The sequence below is a fragment of the Cornus florida genome, unplaced genomic scaffold (genome assembly GCF_030987335.1).
Source record: "Cornus florida cultivar Cherokee Brave unplaced genomic scaffold, ASM3098733v1 CherokeeBrave_3.0.0_Hap2_Chr06, whole genome shotgun sequence".
Lineage (NCBI taxonomy): Eukaryota > Viridiplantae > Streptophyta > Magnoliopsida > Cornales > Cornaceae > Cornus > Cornus florida.
This window is the reverse complement of record NW_026775576.1, coordinates 38,138,037-38,151,105: the sequence shown is the minus strand read 5'-3', so window position 1 is coordinate 38,151,105 and position 13,069 is coordinate 38,138,037.

The window sequence follows — 13,069 nt, the reverse complement described above, 5'->3', positions numbered from 1 at the left end:
TACTTCATGTGCTTTGTCATTTGCTTGAATGCTTGATGGTCTTTAGCTTAAGATAATATATTTGACTCTACATCCTAGTTTAGGTAGTTCAATGTGTTAGCTTTTGAAGGATCATTCTTGTGCCAATTTAATGGATCTCTTAACAAATATATGGTAACTAAGTGTGGTCATATATTTCTTGACCATTGCATATATTGTCCATCCCCAATTTAGACTTAATCTAGCATGTACTTAGGGTGTAGTGTGAATTCATCTCCTTAGTCTTCTCTACCTAGATCTCTCTTTCTAAATTTCTTACATTTTTATTATTTTATGCATTTTAATTTCTTAGTTTAGTGACAAACCAAACAAACATTCTATACCCCTTCATCATCCTAAGAATGACTCTAGACGCTTAGGTTGCCATAGACTAGCGCAGTCCCAGTGGTTCGACTTACCCGACCAATAGCCCTATTTTACAATGATTCGTGCTATTGTGAAGGTTGATGTTTAGTTGATCAACCGATCAGAGCGCCTATCCAAAAGTAACCGAGCACTCGTCCAGCAAAGAAAATCGAGTGCTCATCCTAAGAGAACCAAGCGCTCATCCAAAGACCAGCCGAACGCTTGCCTGGCAACCAAGAACACCGAGCGATCATCCAGATAATGTAAACCCAGCTGGTATTTTGAACCTTTCAATTTGATTCCCTCCTTAATTGAGGTTGTTGGTCAATTGCTTTAAGGGGATATTGACCTCAAAATTGAGGAGGTTTGGTAGACATTTTGCTTATTTTAAGAAAAAGTGATGATTGTAAAACATTATTAAGTGGTTGGGGGATAATTCTAGAGAGAGAATCATTGAGCGTTGGAGAGCTTTTTGGTTGTAGTTTTTCTAAAAGTGGCAGGAATGGAAGGGTTGAGTTCTTCAACATTTTCCTACCTTGCTGCTATAAGTAACTAACTCCCTTCCTAGGGAGGTGATGAAGCATTTCCGTGTAATCATGCTTTAGTTGTATTTTAATTTGGGGAATGAAATATGTATATGATAGTTTCATAGTCTAAAGATTTACACAAGTTGTAATGGCTCTTCATTTTAATAAATGATTGTGTTAAACTTATTATCTTGTCTTACATTGTATTTTCTCATAGTTATACTGCTTACATCTTCATAGTGAAAATGGAGATGAGATTATGAAATGGTTTTTAATGGCATGTTATATGGAAATTTTGATAGTCCATAGCTTAGGAATACATTTGATAGATTATGCTTAGTTTTTGACTTCATGTGCTCTCATCGTGCTTATTGAGGAATTTGATAGTCCATAGCTAAGTGAGTATGCCTTAAGCTACACCCTAGTCTAGGTAGTGAAATCATGTAAAACTTAAATGGATTATACTTGATTCTTAATTTTATGAATTTCTTGAAGGTAATGTAGTAATCATGTATTTCTACATATCATAGTCACATACATAGGTTGCTGCCTAAGTTAATTTCAAGCAAGTATGTTTATATTGTTTGTGGTGGATTCATTTCCCTAGCTTTCTCTACATAAGTTTAATTCACCTTAAATTCATTATATCTACTGTTTTATGCACCTTTTAATTCCTAGTTCTAAGTGACAAACAAATCAAACCTAATACACCTCTTTCATCCAACTAAGAGTAATTTTACAACCTTAGTTACCATAAACTAGCAATCCTTGTGGTTCGACTTACCCTTACAATAGCCCTATTTTACAATGATTTGTGCTATTGCAAGTGTTGATATTATTGGTAAACATATTTCAACCACTAATTTTTGGTACCGTTGCCGGGGATTGCAAACGATTTTGTAACCGAGATTTAAAGATTACCTTTTGTTTGATTGTGAATATTGTGTTTAGTAGATATTTTCAGTTTGGTTTTGGTGATTTTTGTGTTTTAGTATTATTTGTGAGATTCTAGGAACACAAGGCTTGCCAAGGAAAAACTGAAAATTGTAAGTTTAAAAGACTCCGGGTAAGTTTTTCAAAGTTCGAGTTTTAAAAGTTGTGAATCTTTTGCTTGTGGATAAATTAGTGATTTTTGATTGTGAAGCCCTTATCGAGGCTATTTTTGTTTTTCTGTTTTGCAAAGCATCGGTCCTTATCACGGCGATTTATTTTCTGTTTTGTTGATAATTGAGGAGAAAGGGAACATTGTATGTGAATGTTATGGTGAAGGGGTGTTGTGCTTAAGGAATCTGAAAATATAAGAGGAATTGAACTTGAATTTAATACCATGACAGAAAATGATGGAAATTTGCAAGATGAGGAAATAAATCTTGAAAGGGCTGAAATTCCAAATATGGTACCTATGACTCTTAGGGACCATTTCATCCCTACAACTTATGCCTCTCCTTCTTACATAATGATGCCAAACATCGATGCAGCTTAATATGAGATTAAATCTAGCGCAGTTCAAATGCTTCTATCCTTTTATGGCTTTGAAAATGAAGACACCTATAAGTATCTTAATGAGTTCCTTAAAATCTGCTCTACCATCAAGATGAGGGGCTTCCCTGAAAATGCACTCTATTTGCGTCTTTTCCCATTTGCCTTAAAAGATAGGGCAAAATATTGGTTGAACTCCCTTGTTGCAAATTCCATCACTACATGGGCACAATTGCAACAAGAATTCCTAAAAAAATATTATCTGGTGAGTAAGACCAATCAAATGAGTCATTCCATTCTTAGTTTTTCACAAATCGATGGAGGCTCTACGAGACTTGGGAAAGACTTCAAGACCTTCTGAGGAAATGTTCGCACCACCTAATTCCAAAATGGCAATTGGTGCAAGCTTTCTATGATAGTTTAACCGAACCACATAGACTTATGGTTGACTCATCATGTGGAGGAATGTTCATGTCTAAAAATACGGATGAGGCTTGGACCTTACTAGAGAATTTGAGTGAAAACTTATTGTAACATAATTCTCGTAGGGCTTCAACATCAACCAATGCAAAGAACACCAATCCATGTCAACCAAAGACAATGAGGGAAGAATCTTCTCAAGTGGATGGCATACCTCACAAATTCTACAAATTAATGGCACCACATCTCTCTCCTTCTCTGTCTCAAAATTCAGCAAGTGCGGTGTGTGCATCATGCACTAGCCCATTCCATCTCTCAGAAGATTACCCCACCCCGGAGCAATTTTTTAGTAACAATCAAGAGCAGGCAAATGCCATGTTTTTCAAGCCCGGAAATAATCCTTACTCCAATACCTACAATCCAAGATGGAGAGATCATCCAAATTTTTCGTGGAGGTAACCAACCCCACAAAATTCGACTTACCAAAATCAAGGGCAGCAAAATCAGCCCTCTTCTCAATTTTTAAATAGGCAATTTCAGGCCTCTTCAAGCTACCGTCCTCCCTATAATTCAAATGTTTCTACTCCACCTCCTATGTTTCTAACTGATGAGATTCTTGTTGCAAATAAGCAAATGATGGAATCCTTTAACAAACAAATGTTAGATTCCAACAAGCAATTATTGGCTTCTTTGCAACCCACTTTCCAAATGGTTCATTTGCATACTCAGTCAATAGCTAAACTTGAGAATCAAGTGGAACAAATAGCTACTTCAATAAACCAACTTCTTTAAAAGGATATGGGAAAACTTCTCGCTAAACCATTTGTGAATCCTAGAGGGATCCATGTGATTGACGAAGTCCCTCCTATGAGTAGACCTTCTCATGAACATGTTCAAGCAATCACCACATTTCGGAGTGGTCGAATTTTGGACAATAAGGTTGATGGAGGAAAAGATGAAAAAGTTCTTCCTCCCAAAAATCCAAATCTCAACCCATCTAATCCAAATTTCACTCCTGAAAATCCAAAGTCCGACACTAAAAATTCCAAACTTGTGACCCTAAACGTGGAGACCTTTTATGAGCCTAAGGCTCCTTTTCCTCAACATCTCTAAGAGTCGACACATTTTGGGAACAAAGGCTATAAAATTCAGGACATGTGGGAGGTCTTTAAGCAAATAAAGATCAACCTATCTCTCTTGGATGCTATCAAGCAAATTTCTCAAGGATTTGTGTACTAAAAAACGCACTTCCAAAAGTCATTTACCGAAGAAGGTAAGACTAACTGAACAAGTGAGTGCAATAATTCAGCACAACACTCCTCCAAAGTATAAGGATCCGGGTGCCTCGACAATATCATGTGTCATTGGTGACAATGAGATAGAAAGGGCCCTCCTTGACTTAGGAGTGAGTGTGAACTTGATTCCTTATTCAGTTTACTTACAACTTGGGTTAGAAGAACTTAAACCAACCAACGTAGTCTTGCAGCTTACCGACAGATCGGTCAAGCACCCACAGGGCATTCTTGAAGACGTGATTATCAAAGTGGACAAATTCTACTTCTCGGTAGACTTTGTGGTTCTTGACACGAAACCGGTCCATGATCCAAAGAAACATATTTATGTGATCCTCAGTAGGCCTTTCTTAGCTACGGCTAATGCTTCAATAAATTGCCGAACCGGGTGATGGATATCGCCTTTGGAAATATGCAAGTCAAAGTCCACATCTTCCATGCAACTCAACATCCTCCCGATGAGGATGATTGTTTTCTCATTGACGTATTAGATGAAGTGGTCGAAAAATCTCTCCCCTTCATTCTAAGCAAGGATCCTCTTGAAACTTGTATGTCTCATTTTGACTTCGAAAACTTTGATATCAACCAATCCATCCAAGAAGTAAATTATATGCTCGAAGTTGGTGCTATCATGGACTTTCCCTCTTGGAAAGTGCCAAGAGAACCACTTCCTCAACTTTCCAGCACTCCTCCGGTACCTTCATTGAAATCTCCACCATAACTTAAGTTAAAGTTGCTCCCGGTCCACCTCAAGTATGTATTCATTGGTGCAAATAACATTCTTTCGGTCATTATTGCATCGGACCTTTCAAAGGACCAAGAAAATAGCCTTTTAGAGGTGTTATAAGAGCATAAAGAAGCTATTGGTTGGGCAGTGGCTGATTTGAAAGGAATCGATCCCTCTATTTGTATGCACCATATTCATATGGATGATGACGCCAAACCTTCTAGAGAGGTGCAGCGTCGGTTGAATCCAAACATGAAGGAGGTGGTCATAAAAGAAGTGATCAAGCTCCTAGATGCGGGAATCATCTACCCCATCTCGGATAGTAAGTGAGCAAGCCCCACTCAAGTTGTTCCCAAGAAATCTGGCCTCACCGTTGTTGAAAATTCAGCGGGAGAACTTGTGCCACAACACACCACCACCGGGTGGCGTGTGTGCATTGATTACCAGAAACTCAACTTTACCACTAAAAATGATCATTTTCCACTCCCATTCATTGATCAAATCCTAGAGAGGCTAGCCGGCCAAAGCTACTACTATTTTCTTGATGGTTATTCAGGCTATAACCAAGTGGCAATTGATCCTCAAGATCAAGAGAAGACCACATTCACATGTCCCTTTGGAACTTTTGCCTATAGACGCATGCCCTTCAGGCTATGCAATGCACCGGTAACTTTCCAAAGGTGCATGACATCCATATTTTCTGATATAGTCAAAAAGTTTTTGGAAGTATTCATAGATGATTTTTCCATCTTTGGATCTTCCTTTGACTCATGTCTTCATAATCTATCCTTTGTGCTTCAAAGATGCAAGGAGACAAATCTGATTCTAAGTTGGGAAAAAAGTCATTTCATGGTCCAAGAAGGCATTGTCTTGGGGCATGTTATTTCTAAAAGGGGAATTGAGGTCAACAAAGCAAAAGTCAACTTGATCTCTAACCTTCCTCCTTCAAATTCTATCCGACAAATCCGTTCATTTCTTGGTCATGCCGGCTTCTATCGCCGCTTCATCAAAGACTTTAGCAAAATATCCCGGCCTTTGTGTAATCTTCTTGCCAAGGATAATCACTTCAATTTTGATGAAGCATGTTTGGAAGCTTTTAAAAAGCTTCGTACTCTTCTCTCTTCAGCCCCAATCATGAAATCGCCTAACTGGTCTCTTCCATTTGAGATCATATGTAATGCATCCGATTATGCATTAAGTGCGATTTTGGGCCAGCGTATGGACAAGCTAACACATGCTATATACTATGCTAGTAAAACTCTCTCTGATGCTCAATTAAATTACACAACCACTAAAAAAGAGTTCCTAGTTGTAGTGTATGCCTTGGACAAATTCCGCTCTTATCTTCTTGGGTCCAAGGTCATTATCTTTTTGGACCATGCCTCTTTAAGGCATTTGCTCGCAAAGAAATAAACCAAACCCCGGCTACACCGATGGATACTCTTACTCCAAGAGTTTGATATTGAAATTCGGAATAAAAAAGGGGACAGACAATGTCATCACTGACCGTCTCTCTCGTCTACTCATTGAGAAGTCTTCTGAATTTTCTATAGTTTGTGATTCCTTCCCGGATGAGCAACTATTTTAGATTTATTATACAAATCTTCCTTAGTTTGCGGATATTGTCAACTATCTTACAATAGGAAAAATTCCGTCATGTTGGTCCAAACAAGAGAAATGCCGTTTCTTTTCCCAAGTCAAAAATTTCTTTTGGGAAGACCGGAATTATTCAAGTACTGCCCGGACTAAATCATCTGGTAATGCATTCCTGAAACTGAATTCTCAAGTGTCCTCAATTTCTGCCATACTCTTGCATGTGAAGGACATTTCAGCGCCGAGAAAACTACTGACAAAGTCCTTCAAAGCGGATTTTATTGGCCCTCTCTGTTTCAGGATGCTTATAATTTCTGCAAGTTTTATGAGCGCTGCCAAAAGCTCAGAGCCATGTCTAGAAAAGACATGATGCCTCTGACCCCCATCTTAATCATAAAAAATTTTGATGTGTGGGGAATTGATTTTATGGGACCGTTTCTATCCTCTTATGGCTATGAGTATATTCTCGTAGCGGTGGATTACATGTCAAAATAGGTTGAGGCTAAGGCTACATAAACCAATGATCATAAAGTTGTGGTCAAGTTTGTTCAATTAAACATCTTCAGCCGATTTGGTACGCCTAGAGCCCTCATTAGTGACGGTGGTTCTCATTTCTGTATCTGTTATCTCTAATTCGTCCTTCTTAAGTACTCCGTCACTCACAAAGTTGCCATACCTTACCACCCTCAAACGAATGGTCAAGTGGAAGTATTTAATCGTGAGATCAAACATATTCTGGAAAACACGGTTCGACCGGACTGTAAAGATTGGTCATTACGACTAAACGATGCGCTTTGGGCCTACCGGACAGCGTATAAGACGCCCATTGACATGTCACCACATCGACTTATCTTTGGCAAAGATTGTCATCTCCCGGTTGAGCTAGAGCACTGTGCTTTTTGGGCCATAAAAAGGTTTAACTTTGATCAAAAGCTAGCCGGCTCTACTCACAAATTGCAGCTCAATGAGCTTGATGAAATTCGAAATGATGCGTATGAAAGTGCCAAAATCTACAAGGCAAAGACTAAAACATTCCATGACAAACACATTGTCAATAAGTCTGTTGCCCCCGGACAGAAAGTTTGGCTTTTCAACTCTCGGTTGAGACTCTTTCCTGGTAAACTCCGTTCACGGTGGGATAGTCCATATGTTATCTCATCTGTCTTTCCTCATGGTGCCATTGAACTTCATAATCCCACAGATAGATTTCTCTTTAAGGTTAATGGCCAAAGGCTCAAACCTTATGTCAATGGCGTAGTCCCGACTCGAAAAGTGGAGAAAGTCCTATTGATGGACCCAATTTACGAGGACTAATGCAAAATCGTGTTCATCCAGCTATCAACGTAAAATTTAGCATTCATGGGAAGAACCGTGTTTTTAAGTCTGTAATCTCTTCTTCCTTGTCTTATCAAGCCTTGTGGGTTCAGTTTAATTTTGGTTTACGTTCCTAAGCTCTAGTGGCGTCCCATTTTTTCCATATTTTCTTTCTAAGGACGAGCGTTCGTCCCTTCATCAGACGAGCGCTCGTAATTAGTAATTTGTTCACTCCTTCATTTTCGAGTGCTCGTCCCACCCGACGAGCGCTCGTCCCATGCCCTATGAGAGCTCGTCGAGACCCACGAGCGCTTATAACTCGAAAAAACTAACTGCCTCGTTTTCGAACACTCGTCCTGCCTCAAGCGCATACCCTCTAGTGGCCAACACGCACTCATTCCATGTCATACTAGTGCTCGTCCTGTTTGGCTATTCATTTTAAAATACTCTTTATCTCCCTCTCTTTTCACTTACCCACTTTTTCTTTTAACTCCCATACACCACCCCATTACTCCATCATTTCTTCCTCTTCCTCATTCATGCCTCCCATTCCTTTAAATACCTCTATTTCCCCCTCCATGCTCAGCACTTGCAAGTTTGCCTAGACTTCTTCTTACTCCTTCCTTCTGGGTGTTCGCTGAAATTCCTCATCCAATTCTCCATCTTCAAATGGCTCGTGGGGAATCATCTAGGCATCCTAGAGCATCTGAGGCTGCCCCTGTTATGGTTCGAGAGGTCCCAAGGGCTGCTTGGCTTGCCAAAAAGCTTAACTATAAGCACCACTTCCCTCTCACGGATGTCTTTGCCGACCACCCAATGTCCTTTTGGGCAGTCATCAAATTGACAAATCGGCGTTTACAAGACATATGCAAATTAGTTGCGAAAGTTACTTACCCGCTAGTGGTAAGGCTGTTTATCAAAACCTCCATTGCCCGGACGAGCCGGCCAACACTCTCGCCGCCTCCATTGATGGCACTATCTATTCATTCAACCTCAACGACATTGTGGCTATTTTGAGCTGTATTCTTCAATGCCCTGATGATCTTTAGGATGCTAGGGGTTGTCCGGTATTTGAGGAAGTTAATGATTTAACCATAGAGCAAATTGTTGCAGCAATTTGCAATGTAGCTGATCCTCATAAGCCTCGTAGTTTCACTCTCAAGTCCACTCTGCCTGAGCGTGTTTGGTTCCTTGATTCGGCTTGTAAGCATAATATGTGCCCTTCAGTACACAGCACCGAGCGTCGCGGTTTGATGCTGGATACTTTGTATGCTCTGGACCAAGGCTTTTGGATTTAATTTAAAACCAGTTCATGAAGTTTTGGGAAGAATGCATTAACTTGAAGCATCAAAAGGCCTAAACTTGGGCTTTGCCATTCCATTCTTTATTAGCAAGCTTCTTAAGCACAAAGGTTATGTCATTCCAGCCAATAAAGAGAAGGGCAAAAAGATCCAGGTATTTTCAATATAGAGATGGAACAATGTTCTTGGCCATCTTAGGCCAAATCAGCCAGCTGCTGATCCTCCACCACAGGCACCATCTTCTCCCATCCATGAGGATGATCCCATAGCAGAAGATTCCATCGCTTGTGAGGATCCGCCTATTATGCCTCAGAATGAGCATGCCTTTCTTAGGGATTGCATTAGTGGTCTCCATGCTCGGATGGACATTTTTGAGAGCACCCTAGCTAACTATAATAGGGCTGTGAGCGAAGACTACCTTGCTCCAGCAGAAAACCGCCAGCGGCAGACCTTCGTGTTACTGTAGAAGACCGTCGGGTTGCTCATGAAGAAAGGCTTAAAACTAAAAACCTCCTCACTACACTCCTTGCCCGTTTCCCTCCTGGTTCCTAGCAAGCATCGCTTGACCCGTTTTTGTCTATGTTTTGAGTTTAACATGTTGTGTGGTTATTTCAGTTTTTTTTTTATTATTTTATCTTTTTATGTGATGTTGTTTTGTTGCAGTTTGGGAATCTGTTTTGATCTAGCATGTTAGGTTTGGCATTTTGGCGCTACAATATTATCTGTAACTGTCAACCTCATTATAAATAAAAATTCTCTCTTTTGTTGTTACTGTTTGATGCATACTTGTGTTTAGTTTTTCCTTTTTCTTTCTTTCTTTGGTGTGTATTCACATTTTTCATCTGTATCTATTAGTGTTATCTTTGCAGATTGCTCATTCTAAGTTTGGGGGCATTGCTTTTGGATTTCGCATGGTGGTATGTAGTCCATGCCACTAACTTTTCCTCCCATACTTGGTATTATTGTTCTTTTTACCCTCTATTTCTAAAATTTCCAGTCTTTGCCTTCACACATTGAGGATACTGTGACATTCAAGTTTGGGGGTATTTTTGGTGTACATAGTGTTTATATTGTTGTTTTTGCTATTTGTTCAAATAAATTAAAAAGCAATGATTTTGTAGTCTTGGAACTTGTTAGAGATTGAAGCATGTATTGAATACTCTGTGTATAGAGGCAAAGGATAGTTTTGAATTGAGGAAAATCTGAAATGAACATGTGATTCAAAATGGTTTGTATAAATGCTTTAATTAGATTATCTTCGAGTATCATTCTCTTTTATGCTTCACACTTCACATATGCACACCAGAAACTTAATTGTGAGGCATGCAACTCGATTTACCTTGACCATGACTCAGTTTATTTGAATTGATGACCCTAATGAATAGATATCTTTGGCATGATAAAAAAATAATAAATAAATAAAAAGAAAGTTGAATAATGAAAATGACTTGTTTAAGTTTATAGCCTTGCTAACTCGAGTTATTAAGCCCTTGGAGTCTCTTTACACTTAGCACCCTAAAGCCATCCGGTTTAGGAGTTGTTGGCCTAACACTTGCTACATAGGTTGGTTAGAAAGCTTAAGGGATTTAGACATTGCACGGTCATTCACGAACATAAAAATAAATAAATATGGTTTGTTTGAGTTCGTAGCCTTACTGACTCGAGTTATTAAGCCCTTGGAGTGTCTTTACACTTAGCACCCTAAAACCATCCAGTTTGGGAGTTGTTGGCCTAACATTTGCTACATAGGTTGGTTAGAAAGCTTAAGGGACTTCGACATTACACAATCATTAAAAAAAAAAATGTGTTTTGAATAAAATCATGCCTTAGAGACCTCATTTAAAAGGAAATTCAATGAATTGAAAACTTGCGTTCTTGAAATTGAAAAGAGAGGGTAAAAGCTGCATATTGGGAATCCAATTCACTTTAAATGAAGCTTGAGATGATTTCTATTATAGATATGACAATTGAGGTATTTATATAGACTATGATGTGAATACATGAGAGTTAAAAGATGATTAGCCATTTTGTTCTATCAATGCTTCATATATACAAGGTAGTCTTCATAATGATTCCATCTCCAATGTTCTATATGTTCCAAGTTGCAAATGAGCTTTGTGCATCTTCATGCACCATGTTTGATGTTTGTAGGTAACATTCCTGTTAAACCCTCATGAGACTTCACTCATCCTCTAGGGATGCCTAGGAGTTTAAAAGGCTTGTTGCATATGCTAAATACAACTGTCACTCTCACGAAAGAGGAGATTTGTTGTCATTTCATTAACTATTTTCATTCTAGTTTTGCTATAAGACTAGCAAAATATAAGTTTGGGGATGTGATAAGCGCCGAATATTGCATATTTAAGCGCCCTTATTTGCATTAGTTAAGTCCATTATTTGATCATTTTATATAGATTATCTTCAATTTCATGTTTTTGTGTATTTTCAGGTTTGTTTCCCAAAAAGAAATAAAATGGAAGTCTTAAAGGCTTTTTGAATATCAAGTCATTCCAGGCCTTAACAGCATATGATTTCCAAGAGGAATTGGCCCAATTTTGCTCATGGATACTCTCTACAAAGCAAAAGGGCAGAGGATGGACTTAATGACCCAAAACCAAGATCAAGGTGAAAGAGGAACAAAAACTTGAAGAATTGAAAGAAGTTCAAAGCAGGAGAAAAGAAGAATTCTAACGCATAGACGAGTGCTCGGCTGGCATTTATCAGCACCCGGCGCGTGCACCATATCACACGAGCGCTCGTCCCTCATATGAGCGCTCCAACTCGAGGCAGAGAACTAAGCGCTTGTCCATCAGAATCGAACACTTGTCCAGAATGGAACGCTCGTCCATCAAAACTAAGCGCTTGTCCAGAACAGAATGTTCGTCCATTAGAACCAAGTGCTTGTCTAAAATGGAACGCTCGTCCAATCAGAACCGAGCACTTGTCCAGAACCGAACGCTCGTCCAGCAAAGAAAGCTGAGCGCCAGTCCAAAGGCAACCGAGCACTCGTCTAGCAAAGAAAACTGAGCGCCTATCCAAAGGCAATCGAGCACTCGTCCATCATAACCGAGCGCTTGTCTATAACAGAACGCTCGTCCATCAGAACCAAGAGCTTGTCCAGAACAGAATGCTCATCCAGCAAAGAAAGCCGAGCACCTGTCTAAAGGCAACCGAGCACTCATCCAGCAAAGAAAACCGAGCGCTCGTCCCAAAAGGACCAAGTGCTCGTCCAAAGGCTAATCGAACGCTCGCCCGGCAACCAAGAACACCGAGCGATCGTCCAAACAATGCAAACCCAGCTGGCATTTTAAACCTTTCAATTTGATTCCCTCCTTAATTGAGGTTGTTGGTCAATTGCTTTGGGGGACATTGACCTCAAAATTAAGGAGTTTTGGTAGACATTTTGCCTATTTTAAGAAAGAGTGATGATTGTAAAACATTATTGAGTGGTTGAAGGTTAATTCTAGATATAGAATAATTGAGCATTGGAGAGCTTTTTAGTTGTAGTTTTTCTGAAAGTGGCGAGAATGGAAGGGTTGGGTTCTTCAACCTCTTCCTTCCTTGCTGTTATGGGTAACTAACTCCCTTCCTAGGGAGCTAATGAAGCCTTTCCTTTTAATCATGCTTTAGTTGTATTTTAATTTGGGGAATGAAATATGTATATGATAATTTCATAATCTAGAGATTTACACAAGTTGTAATGGCTCTTCATTTCAATAAATGATTTTGTTGAACTTATTATCTTGCTTAGATTGTATTTTCTCATAGTTATACTGCTTACATATTCATAGTGAGAATGAAGATGAGATTATAAAATGGTTTTTAATGGCATGTTGTATGGAAATTTTGATAGTTCATAGCTTAGGAATACCTTTGATAGATTATGCTTAGTTTTTGACTTTATGTGCTCTCATCATACTTATTGAGAAATTTGATAGTCCATAGCTTAGTGAGCATGCCTTAAGCTACACCCTAGTCTAGGTAGTGAAATCATGTAAAACTTTGATGGATTATACTTAATTCTTGATTTTA